Source organism: Pinus tabuliformis, chromosome 7 (genome assembly GCF_031772625.1).
Source record: "Pinus tabuliformis cultivar Carrire ecotype Pingquan chromosome 7, CPIR1, whole genome shotgun sequence".
Taxonomy (NCBI): Eukaryota; Viridiplantae; Streptophyta; class Pinopsida; order Pinales; family Pinaceae; genus Pinus; species Pinus tabuliformis.
In genome coordinates this window covers 331,439,469-331,446,939 of record NC_142293.1, presented here as the reverse complement: position 1 = coordinate 331,446,939, position 7,471 = coordinate 331,439,469, and the positions used below count along the sequence as shown (strand labels likewise).

Here is a 7,471-nt window from a genome sequence, read left to right as displayed (position 1 = left end):
AATCTAAAATTAATATTAAAATATTTTAATTGTAATATTAACTTTAAAAATATTAATATTTTACTTTAAAAAAGTAGCCAAATCTACATTGCAAAAGATGGAATAGACCAGTTGGATTGATAAAGCTAGACACAAATGAGAAAATTTCAATAAAAATGCTAGCTATGCTAGCTTATTAATAACACATGTCCAATAACCATAATTTATTTCACAACTAAAATATTTTATAACAAGATAAGATTGTTAACCATGAATATTCATTCCCACTTTACCGTAAATATTATTAACTTTAAATAAACTTTATTAAATTATATCATCAATATATAGAAAATGCATCAATATATAGAAAATACATGTATTCGTATCGACCAAGAATTCAACGACTTATCATATGTTACATGCCTTGGGCGTGTTTTCTACACTGTGAATACACTCAGACTCCGCCATGGAACCAGCACCATGGAAAGGGGAATTGAACTCCAGTGTAATTTCTAGTGAAAGTCGGCCATGAAACCAACACCATGGAAAAGGAAGTTGAACAGCAAGAATTCAAGACAATTTATTAGATTTAACCTGCCTTAGGCATGTCTGCAGTGTATTCTAATGAAACATTGCCATGAATTCGGCGTTATGGAACAGAAAAATGATGAACAGTATCGCATTAGACTTGAAGCCGCAGTCCATTAATCTGTTTCGATTGGCGAAACCAACTCGAGCCACCAGCACCGACACTCCCACTGCCGTTTTTAAACACCGAGAACAAGTTCTGGTTGTCAATGCCAACAAGCTTTCTAATTACGATTCTTTCCTGCAAGGTTGTCTCAACACGAATGACTTGCCAGAGGGAAAATTAGTCCATGCCCACATCATTCAAACACGCTTTAATTCAGACGTGGTGTTGGACACGAAACTCGTGACGTTGTATGCAAAGTGCGGCTTTCTGGCAGATGCCCGACAAGTGTTTGACGAAATGCCGGAGCGAAATGTGGTCTCTTGGACTGCCATGATTGCAGCTTATTCCAAGAACGGACATACCGAGGGAGCTCTGAAACTGTTTTATCAAATGCAGGAAAGAGGCATCCGGCCGAATCAGTTTACATTTGCCAGTGTTCTTCCGGCTTTTGCTTGGTTGGCGTCTCTAGAGAGAGCTAAGGAGGTCCATGGAGAGATAATGAAAAGTGGGCTTGAATCAAATCTCTTTGTTGGAAGTGCCCTTGTAGATCTGTATGTTAAATGCGGGGATATGGGTAATGCACGAGACGTATTTGACAAAATGCTTGAACGAAATGTGGTCACATGGACTACCCTGATCGCGGCTTACGCCAGGAATGGTGATGGGAAGGAGGCCTTGAGGCTGTATAACCAAATGCAGCGCACTGGCATTAAACCAAGCTTCTATACTTTCACGGGGGTTCTCATGGCATGTGCTGACATGACAGTTCTGGAACATGGCAAGGAGATCCATAAAGACATAATTACAAGTGGATTGCAGTCTAATGCTTTTGTAGGGAGTGCCCTTGTAGATATGTATGTTAAATGCGAGAGCATTGAGGATGCTCAGCATGTTTTTGACAAAATACGCGAACGAAATGTGGTCTGTTGGACTGCGTTGATTGCAGGGTATGTACAGAATAAACGGTTTGGTGACGCATTGGAACTCATCCAACAAATGCAGCGGACAAATATAAGGCTGGACTTGGAAACATATGCCACCATTCTTACCGTATGTGGGAATTTGGCAGCTCTGCAGGGAGGCAAGGAAGTCCATGGAGATATAATTAGAGGTGGGTGGCAATTGGATGTTTTTGTGGAGAGTGCCCTTGTAGACATGTATGCAAAATGTGGGAGCTTAGAGGATGCGTGCAAAGTGTTTGAAAAAATGCCTGAAAGAGATGTGGTCTCGTGGACTGCGATGATTGTGGGGTATGCTATGCATGGGTGTGGCCAGGAGGCTCTTCAACTCTTTAAACAGATGCGACATTGCTGTGTGAAGCCAAATCGTGTCACCTTCCTTGGTGCTCTGTCTGCATGCTGTCATGCAGGCTTGTTGGAGGATGGTTGGCAATGTTTTAATAGCATGGCGCGAGATTATGGCATCAGACCTGATGTTGAACACTACGGTTGCATAGTTGATCTTCTTGGCCGCTCCGGGCACCTGGATGACGCATATGACTTTATCAACAAAATGCCAATAAAACCGGATAATGCTGTGTGGGGATCTTTGCTCAGTGCTTGTAGAATCCATACCAACGTGGAGCTAGCAGAGCGTGCAGCCCAGCATCTTTTTGTGTCTGATCCAAAAAATGCTTCCCATTATGTATTGCTCTCGAATATTTATGCAGCTGCTGGCAGGTGGGATGGCATAGAGGAAGTGAGAAAATTGATGAGAGAGAGGAAGGTAAAGAAGATGCCAGGGTATAGCTGGATCGAGGTCAATAACAGAGTTCATTCTTTTATTGCAGGTGACAGATCGCATCCACAAACTGAAAAAATTTATGAAAAATTGGAGAGCTTGTATGGGCAGATGAAAGATGCAGGATATGCACCTGACACAGACTTTGTGTTTCATGATTTGGAGGAGGAACAAAAGGAACATGCCCTCTGCTACCACAGCGAGAAACTAGCCATTGCATTTGGGCTTATCACCGCTGTGACATCTATCATTGTTGTTAAGAACCTTCGCATTTGTGGTGACTGCCATTCTGCCACCAAATTAATCTCCAAGATTGTTGCCAGAGACATAGTTGTGAGGGATGCTAAACGTTTCCATCATTTCAAGGATGGACAGTGTTCATGTGGTGATTATTGGTGACAGAGAGACAGTGAATCAAAATTGAAAGATGAGTGATGTTCAGACTGTTGGCTTGCATTGCCTTTGCAAAGTAGTCAACAGAAAAAGGGCACCTAATGAGTGCAGTGTCCCCTGTGACATCTATCACTGTTGTTAGGAACCTTCGTATTTGTGGTGACTGCCACTTTACCACCGAATTAATCTCCAAGATTGTTGCCAGAGACATAGTTGCTAGGGAAACTGGTGACTGCCACTTTACCACCAAATTAATCTCCAAGATTGTTGCCAGAGACATAGTTGCTAGGGATTCTAAATGTTTCCGTCATTTCAAGGACAGACGGTGTTCATGTGGTGATTGTTGGTGATGCAGAGACAGTGAATCAAAATTGAAATACCAGTGATGCTTGAACTGTTGGCTTGCATTGCCTCTGCAAAGGAGTAAAGGGCACCTAACGAGTGCAGTGTCAACTTAGCTCAAGTCAAAATCCGTGGAGTAGGATGATGGGGTAACAATTTTGTCAACAACCTTGGCCTTTGTGGTGAGTGCTATCCTGCCACCAAGTTCATCTCCAAGATTGTTGCCAGAGATGTAGTTGTGAGGGATGCTAAACGTTTCCATCGTTTCAAGGACAGGCAGTGATCATGTGGCGATTATTGGTGACACGGGCAGTGAATCAAAATTGAAAGACAAGTGATGCTCGGACTTTTGGCTTGCATTGCCTTTGCAAAGGAGCGAAGAAAAAGAGGGAAACTAATTAGTGTAGTGTCTGCCCAGATCCAATCAAAATCCATGGACTAGGATAATCTGGCAACATTTTTTCCCGTCTCTGTCCAGTAAAAATAACAGGAGGCCAAATTGGTGATTTTTGACAGAAATCTGGTAAAACTGATTTGTACAATTGAAAATGCACATAGCAGGTCATAGATAGCATAATCTAAATGCAGCAGGGGTTTGAGTTTTGGAGACTGCTGAATTCATTTGTGTGATTAAAATCTGCAATTTCAGTTTGATTTCATAGTGAGTTTCAGCAAAGATTAGAATGTAAGATTTCTAGTGGAGGCAAATCCAAGAAGAGCAAATTCAAAAGAAGCAAAGATAGGATTGCAAGATTCCAGTGGATCAATTCAAAAGTGCGAATAATTGACCCGTTATCCTACTCCAAAATCAATTGGTAAGTCTCCCAACCCAAAATGAAAATCAATCGGTTTTGACTTGTTATTCTATTCTAAAATCAATTAGTGATTCTTCCAGCTTGGATCAATTCAAAAGGGCAAATAATTGACCTGTTATCCTACTCCAAAATCAATTGGTAAGTCTCCCAGCCCAATATTCTATTCTAAAATCAATTAGTGATTCTTCCAGCTTGGATAAATTCAAAAGTGCAAATAATTGACCCGTTATCCTACTCCAAAATCAATTGGTAAGTCTCCCAGCCCAAAATGAAAATCAATCGGTTTTGACTTGTTATTCTATTCTAAAATCAATTAGTGATTCTTCCAGCGCAAAATGAAAATCAATTGGTTTTCCATTGTAATGTTTGAAATTTGTGTCTCTTACTTTTACTTAAACAGGGCTGACCAAGAATTCAATATTAAAGGCCACTTATTAGAAGTGGAATTTGAAGCAACAAAAAAGTCTCAAACGATCAAAAAATATTGAGAACAATGATAAGAGGATACTTGTCAAGAAGGATTCATGTGGGATCATAGAAATTATTAGTTGGTTATGCTCAATTAAAAATGATAGTTGCATCCATGTAGGTGTGGAAATTAACAATGCCAATACAACAGGCAAACTGAAGGAAGTTGGGTCAGAATTTTATTTAGGCCCCATTTACATCATTTATGATATCCTTAAAATTGAATGCCTGATTTTCCAATGCCAATTAGCTGAAATGATGCTCTGTTTGTTTGATTACATGTACCCTATTTCAATCATGGGAAAAACGCAAAGTTGTTCTGGCCTTTATTGCATGTAAATACCCTTGTGATCACTTGGAGAACATGTTGGAGGTCCACTATAGGTTATATCAACAAAATTTATTAAAAATCACACATGAATTGTAGCTTCCAAATGATTTTAAAATTAGTTGTATGTGGAAAAACATAACGATATTGTGGGCTTATAAAAATCTACCCTTCAGTAATAAAAAACAAAAATATTTCCTTCACATCTTCCCACATGGTTGTATTACTGGATTCATGACATATTTGTGGCATTTCTTTTTTATTAAATTTTGAATTGGTTGTTACGAGTCCAAGCAAGATTCTCTAGGCTTGATTATGCAACAAGTTATTGCAGGTTTGATTAAGTAGCAATCTGTTTGGACTCATTAGAACCCCACAATTGTAGCAGCTTTCATAATAACTTTAATCTATGGGAAGGGATGTGTAACAACCATGATCGAAAAATCCATAGCATTTGAGCCTTTAAAGTAAAATCCCGTAACAAGTTGTCCACACATGAGCCATTTCTTCAATAGTACATACAAACTACACTAATTCCCATAATGTTAATAAAAATCCAACGAAATATTAAGAAATGGAATGGAAAACACTTCCAGCCGAAATCCTACGTATGAGAATTAGAATGAGAATGGATAAGAAAAGGTTATGCGTAAATGAAAAGGTGTTAAAATGAAGGAAAATAAGATGTCAAATGATGGTATTTTTGTGACTCATCACAAACAACTCCAAGGATCAGGTTATATATAAACTACGACAAGCAGGACAAGCAGTTCGAGTAATGGTCAATGAGACATGCAGGACTTGCACCAGCAAAAACATACAACAACAGAAAAGAATCATTCAGAGACTATTACTGCTAAACATGTTTTATTGTAACATGTATACACTAGTCCCATAATTTTAATTGTTTTTTTATTATGATTTTCATTTTTCAAGAATATTGATAAAAATCAAAAGAATGATCAAAATTATATATGAAACATGCCCATAAGGATGGTGGAAAAAAGTGTACAATAAGATAGTTAAAATAATTAGCTTAATTACATCACGTGAAAAACCATCTCAACAACAACGTGCATCAACCGTCTGTATTCATTGATTTTTGTCTATTGATAGAGAATATAATGATCACATGAAATATTATTTTAAATTATTTTGATATTGTAGAAAATAAAAAAAATGGAATCTATTTAACTCATAAGATGGGATAACATGGCAAAAAAGAGTTGATCGAAAGTTTGTCAGTAGTTAATGCATTTTCCTCACTTAATATTTCGTATTTTTAAATCACCAAAGCATATCAAACTGTAGCAGGTCAGTGTATGTTATTGATAAAAGTGCCGCAATGCTTTCAATATTGAAAATATGACATACACACCAATTCTTTGTACATGAATTTTTGAGGCATAAACGTGTTTCAATATGCAGAGCATTGGTATATGTTGGAGATAATTGGTGCACCATATTGATATAAGTACCCAAACAAAAAAAACTTTGCTAAAATTTTCAACCATCCAAAATTTTTAATTATAATGAAAATTGATTAAAATCTTTGCTAAAACCGCCACTGCCAATAGAAGAGGTTTTAGAGTAAGTATTTTTAATAATTTTGTCTGATCTTGTTATGCTAAAAACCTTTGCAAAACCCTTTGTTAAAATATGTTTTCCTTGCGATCTAGGGCCATGTTCATTGACCATGTGACATAGAATTTGAGTGTAGGATCTTAGGCCTTGCTTTTTGTCCCTACACCATGCCCTAAAATTAAAATATAATGACTAATCTAGTGGTTTTTAGCCCTAAATCATGTTCTTGGTGACGAGATCCTCCCTATTGTGCCAAACCTTTGAATTTATCCCATGTCTTAGTTCTAGGAAAAGTATTCAATCCAAAGAATTCTATCATGGTCTAGGCCCCATGCATGAGCCATGATACCTTAGGATTATATTGTTTATGGCCTAAGCCATTAAATTTAGATTTTGTAGCATGTCTTAGATAAGCACACCCTTCCTTGTTTTGTAATTATTTTGAATAAGGTTAATATACCTCTCTTTTTCCAAGGAAACCATTCAAAAGGCATGTCTCATCACCATAAAATAGTTCCTTTAGGGAAAAGTTTCCTATATCTTCCACCAAACCACTCAAAGCTATAATATAAATATTATGGGGTATTTATGTTTAACCCCTTGTATTCAAATTGGAAGTATGTCGTAGACTTTAAGCACAATAAATCTTAGAAGACAATTAATGCCACAATTATCAGCCAAAGATTCTTCCAAAGGGTTTATGTCATGGTTTGTGTGATCAATAGTCCTACTAAAGGACCTTTACCATGATTTGGGTAGGGCCACAAACCATGAGCCATGAAATTAGCATATGGCTCCTAAGGAAATTATTTTTTTCTCTTGACCTAGTGTGGATTTCCATCATGCTTGTGCCAAAACTTGAAATTGGGTACATATACCATGCTTAGGCTTAATATTTTATATGATTGGTCACATAGTGCCTAAGCCTCTTGTTTTCATCCCTAAAGCATGTCTTGGGAAAAGAGATCCTTAATTGTTGTAGTAAGCATTTGAATTAATTTCATATCCTACTTCCATGATAAAATTTACTTTTAGAGGGCTTTCCATATGGTCTAGGGCCCCATGCATGGCCTACATGTCTTGGGAGTAGTTCATATAGGGAAAACCATCAAATTTTAGCTTTATATT

At 37.5% G+C, this 7,471-nt stretch overlaps 1 pseudogene; it reads left to right on the top strand.

Annotated features, from left to right (window-relative positions):
- The first annotated feature begins 379 nt into the window (after window positions 1-379).
- LOC149247305 (pentatricopeptide repeat-containing protein At1g11290, chloroplastic pseudogene) lies at window positions 380-3,886 on the top strand (annotated as a pseudogene).
- The last annotated feature ends 3,585 nt before the right edge of the window (window positions 3,887-7,471 follow it).